General features: G+C 37.1%; 1 long non-coding RNA gene across 1 annotated transcript; it reads right to left on the bottom strand.

Moving 5' to 3' along the window:
* Positions 1 to 3,797: 3,797 nt before the first annotated feature.
* On the bottom strand, positions 3,798 to 5,712 carry LOC148031792 (uncharacterized). The gene is made up of 2 exons (XR_015692011.1): positions 4,666 to 5,712; positions 3,798 to 4,069 (listed from the first exon to the last, which is right to left on the bottom strand). It is a non-coding gene; the product is annotated as an uncharacterized LOC148031792 (long non-coding RNA).
* Between the last annotated feature and the right edge of the window lie 273 nt (positions 5,713 to 5,985).

Here is a 5,985-nt window from a genome sequence, read left to right as displayed (position 1 = left end):
GATTCACGTCATCGCTTGGTGCTACCCAACGCCACCACCGCCTACTCTTAAAGCATTCAAAATTGTTAGAAAATAATTAAATACAACCCAAAAAAGTGAATACCTAGTAGTCTTCAGCTACAAAATAATTAAATAGGTTGAAACTCTGTCCTAACCTTAATTTAATTCGAGTGCGCACTCTAAACTCGTAAATGTCTATTAATTTGATATGTATTTTGCAGAATCATCCACGTGCACATTAAATTAATCTGACGCCCGAAAAGGACAAGCGTCCCCGTCAACTTCTCACACAAGAAATCCATCTTGTGTACGAGCCCAGACAAATAAACATAATCACGAAATCCACCATGGAATATACCTCGTGGCATCAACTTGCATATGGGAAAAGATTCTGAATATGTCTGTCACTTTAGCAACCAAATAGGATTGAGGTGTGATGCCATCCCCAAGGCTACGTTGGTTACTCTTTAGCTAGAGTTGTATATAAAATACCTAAGGCAACCTACCATCACTTAGGTAAGTATGGTCATCTTATAAACTTGATCTCATTCGTGAAATAGGGAAGGAAATCTAACTACTCCAATGTGGTTTAGCATTGAAAGGCCCGGATTAACAAGGCAAAGGGAATTCTCCTTGTAGATATACTATTGAGCCTAACAAAACCATTGTCAATATATCACTAGAATACAAATTCAGGCCAACAAATACTTTGTAAGTAAAGAAGATTCCTCTATTAAAAAAATTATATGAAGCTAAATGTATTAACCAATAATCTTGTAAAAATATTGAGGGATAATCTATGTAAATAATCACAAATATTCTAAGGATAATTTTATTGTCAATAACTGAAATAAACTAAATATCTAATATAATATACAAACTTGTAACAGTGGTATAAATATTCTCTTACGCCTCTCAATATCCTATGTAAGAGGAATTTCATATGATGTTCCCCCTAGTTTACCAAGTAGAATGGTAGGAGGGTAGCCTACCCTTGCGAGAGTACCTTTATCGATTTGATGGAGTGGATCTTTGTTCCATCTCACTTCCAATTCTTCAACTCCTACCAATCGATGCAGTACATGGACTAATACAAGAGTTCCTCCAACTACTATATGTGTGTTGGACCGAGAGGCTCAAGTTTGTTTGATTCTTTATTTTTTACTATGGTCCCCCCTAGTCCTATCAAGTAATCATGGCCATGACTTGAGACCAATGGGTTTATAGAAGGATTACCCATGTCATTTGACCCAATTGCCTTCATTAGGGTCAATTTTAAGACCAAAAGGGCCCTATAAGGATTTGGATTAATTCTTAATTAATCAAGTCTATTGGAGGTGGAAAGGATGGCTTGTTGGGTTATTATAATCGTTTGGAGTCTCAATATGTAAGCGAGGTTCACAATTTGAGCCAATTACTTTATCACAACCATTCTTCTTAGTAGGTAAAGTATGGACAACAAGCGAATAGATTGGTGGAGGTAGACACGAGTTAAAAACCATGAAGAAGGAAATGAATAAGCTTGAGGAAAATAAATCATAAAAGGATCAAGTGGCAAAATTAAAAGCCTCACTAGCATTTGGTAGTTTTAGGTTTAGGCAAAAGCATTTCAAAAGTCTTGAAAAGTTAGCACCAAAACATGGGTGCGTCAAGTGAAGAATTTAAAAAACTATAGCAAGTATTGACTTTAATAATTTTTATTTCATGAGGCAAATAGCATGCAAAAACAAAAGGTGACATTATCAATTTGCTATGAAACTTGACTTAGATCTCTTTGTGAAAAGATATGTGGAAGGAGCTAAGCAAGGATTTTCAAAACATAATCGGATCAAAAGAATTTTTGGAATTGTGTGACAACGCTTCAATAAGTAAACAAGGGTATAGAGCAATTAACAAGGTGGTGATGAAGAACATTTGTCAACATTGTCAAAGTGATTTAGTTTCTTTAAGACTATATACAATTGCAAAAGAGAGGCAAGGGAAAAACCTCACAATCATAAAGCCGTTAGGTGTCTACAAGCATATTAAATATTCAATGCATTTTACAAAGGGGAAGAAAAAAGATATGTTGGTTTTTGAATATAATGAATTCAACAATACATGGGTGGATGTACTAGAACATCTTGGTAGGATTGGAAAATCAATAATCAGCTAATCATAGAGTGAGCATATGCAAATCAATAATATCATTTGCTTATCAAAGATCATCTATGATTAACTGATAAGTGCAATTCTTTATGGGGTTTTCACAACAGTAGAGGATGGTGGAGATTAATAGTGATGGTGGGTTGGCTCAATACAACCCCTTTTAAATGCAAAGTCTTCATTTGGAGAATGTTAATGGGTGGTCTCCCACTTGATGTAAAACGAGTCCTTTCACCAACCTTGGGCCATTTACAAGTTAAAGGCTATTACTCATCAAATGGCCACAAGCCCCCTAAGTTTTAAGTTTACCAAATGATCCAGCTTTTCAATGCCAATGTGAATGCTCTTGACTTGGAATTACGTCAAGTCACATGACCTAAAAGCTCACATATCTACTATGGTTGAGAAGCTCACCCAAGAAAGCTTACTAAAAAAACACACCTACTTGCCAAGGTTAAACTCGAGAACCTTGTCCCATTAAGTTGACTATACAAAGATTTAAATAAAAATCCATAACACTTGATGTTGAGACTTTACTTTATCATTTTTGTCATGGTTGCTCGTATAAAAAAAGTGCCCAAATTCCACCTAGATACTTACAAGATGCTTTACACTTCCCTCATGTGCATATCATATCAGCAAGCGCATACATAACCTAGTAACTAAAATGTTCCCTTATATTACAGCAATACACAGTACAAATATGCTCCCATGTATACCTCATTTCCACAATTGATCACTAGTTTAGACATGAAAGGATTTTGTACCAATTGAATATTAGGGCTTACATGAATACTTGTAGTCAAGGGGCACCCAACCCTTGACTACCACCTCAACATGTCTATTATGACATCTACCTTGGCGACTAGATAAGTGGAGCCATAATCTTATTTTAAATTTTACAAACCATCTCACTCTATCACTTGAGCTAGTGGGTCTTGGGAATTTACTACTAGCTTATGATTACAACTCCATTACATGCACCCATGCTTAGATCAACTTTTACTCTAGCCAATTTGATTTTATGTTGATATACATGAGTACTCATATTCTCAATAATCAATCATATCAGTTAGCTCTTCCCCCTTTTGTGGTTCTATATAGTGACATTGGAATTGGCTATCTATTAGTCATTTCACAATTGCATAATAGTTTGATTAAAATCTAAATAATTGAAGGATCCATCATGTAAAAAAGTACTTGTGATTACACAGGATGAACAATATAAAATTATTGCTTCTTGTTTACATAGCATTAGATACATGAACAACACCCTGCCATGACACACCAAGAAGCTCAAACGAGTCATCAAGAGAGGCTGCAAGTACACTTGCTAGCCATGAAAACCTACAAAGAAACTCTCCTTCTCACCAAGAAACCATCTCTCAAAACACACAAGAGAGAAGGCACATAAGAAATTGGAAAATTCTTCCATCCCCACCCTCTTTCTCTTCCTCACTATCCATAGGATATTGTAATACAAGCACAAGAGAAAGAAACAAGAACAAGAGGGCAAGTGTTGTGCCAAAATGAGAGAGGGAGAAACGAAGAGCGAAAGGAGAAGATAAAGGAAGAGAGGTTGTAACCATCTCAACCTCCCACCTCCCCAAATCACCCAATAAGCCTCTTCATTTTCCTTTCTTGAATTGAAATATTAAAATTGCATTCATTTTGCTAAGGTCTAAAGACCTCTCATTTCAGAGAATGAAACAAAGGTGTTTGACCTTTCCTTTTCCTTCAACATTTTATAGTGCGAGCTTTGGACCTACATTTTTACATTGCTTTATAATTCATTTTTGACTGGAGGTACAAAAGCAAAGTGCATTTTTACAAAATATATTTCCAATGTTGAGCACATTTTTGTGCCTTTATTTGCACATATTTCCTAGTCATCAATCCTCCCACACTTAAGCGTGAAGCATCCCTGTGAACAAATTTAAAGAGGAACCACGAGATTAGCTCTTGAACAAAAATCCTTATCTTCATCTTTTCACCTTGATCTTCTTGATTGCTTTAGTTTTGCTTGGAAAATGGAATTTAAATCAAGCACAAAAGAAAATCCACACATCGAAGTTGTAAAGCCTAGGGTTAAAAGCATGCCAAATAAAACCACAATCAAAACACAAAAGATAGGGCTCTTCAGCAATTTTGCATGTGAAAGCAACATCACACTTAGCATAAGTCAAAATGCAACCAGTCCATAAAGCACAATAAAAGAAACCCAGAAAAGATACGGAATTGAAGCACACCCTTACGAAAGATAAAGCATTGGAATTCTCCCACCCGAAAACATGTTTGTTGGAAAGAGAAAGTAAGGTAGTTTAATTAAGAGCAATAGAATGGAAATCGACATAAAGGAGATTTATGGGAATTTGTTTTGTGTGAGGAGGGTCTTAGTGAAAAAGGGGTTGAATTGAAGATAAGAGAAGGTATGCATGTGAACCACTGAGAATGTTTAAAAAAAAAAAAAAACTTAATAATCAATGCCCTTGTTTTTTTAATCAATTTAATCATTCTTACCGATGGATAAAGAGAGATGCCTGTAACCGCGACGCAGAGAGAAATGGATGAGGAAGGGCGCCGCTACCATATGAAGGAGAATAGGAAGGTGCGGAAGGACGATGATGATGTGGTGGTTGTTGTCAGGCTAAATAAAGGCAGAAGCACACGCCGATGGGGATGCGGGGGTGACCAAACAGTCGCGATGAGAAAGAGTCATTGCTCAAGTTTCTGGGTGTGTTCATCTATGTCCTTAGAAGATCAGCTTCAGTATAATCGAGAATAATAAAATGATACAAGCATTACTGGCCACATCCAAACAAGATAATGGATGAAAGAAAGGTACCGGGGGGGGGGGATGTTGGAGTAGAAAGAGTTGGCTACAAGAGTGGACTAGGAAGGGAAGGCAGATGTTAAGCAGGGCTGTCAAACAAAGATTGGGGGGGTTGCAAAGTGTATTGCAAATGTGGATGAGGAGTATGGGAAGGCAAGAGTTGTTGGAGGGTGGGAAATAGAAAACGAGGGTGGTGGATGATGGTGATGGCACGCCTAGTAAGTGTAACAATATTGCTCTTTGACAGCCTCATGGACCTCCGTATTCTCCATTAACGGTTCAACAGAACTATCTTCACCCCTTGCTCCTTTCCTCAAATTGTAGCCAATAAAAATAGAATCCATGGCCGAGATGCAACTACAAACCATTCTCTTGCAAGCTTCATAACCACTACTTTCCCGACCAGTGCACCAAATGAATAGCACCTTGCCATTGCACACTAAGAAGCTCAAACCGGTTAAGAGAGGCTACAAGTATGATTTCTAGCCATGAAAACTTGCAAAGAAAACTCTCTTTCTCACCAAGAAACCATCTCTCAAAACACACAAGAAAGAAGGCACACAAGAAATTGGAAAATTCTTCCATCCGCACTCTCTTCCTCTTCCTCACTCTCCATAGGATATTGCGATACGAGCACAAGAGAAAGAAACAAGAACAAGAGGGCAAGTGTTGTGCCAAAATGAGAGAGGGAGAAATGAAGTGTGAAAGGAGAAGATAAAGGAAGAGAGCTTGTAACTACCTCAACGTCCCACCTCCCCAAATCACTCGATAAGCCTCTTCAGTTTCCTTTCTTGAATCGAAATATTAAAATTGCATACATTTTGCTAAGGTCTAAAGACCTCTCATTTTAGAGAATGAAAAAAAGGTGTTTGACCTTTCATTTTCCTCCAACATTTTATAATGTGAGCTTTGGACCCACATTTTTACATTGCTTTAAAAATGATTTTTGATAAGAGATACAATAGCAAAATGCATTTTTAAAAAGATGTTTCCATGTTGAGCATACT

The sequence above is a fragment of the Lygodium microphyllum genome, chromosome 9 (assembly GCF_053477565.2).
Source record: "Lygodium microphyllum isolate KBCC chromosome 9, Lygodium_microphyllum_v1.1.10, whole genome shotgun sequence".
Classification (NCBI taxonomy): Eukaryota; Viridiplantae; Streptophyta; class Polypodiopsida; order Schizaeales; family Lygodiaceae; genus Lygodium; species Lygodium microphyllum.
The sequence above is the reverse complement of the archived record's forward strand: the minus strand, read 5'-3'. Positions and strand labels throughout refer to the sequence as shown.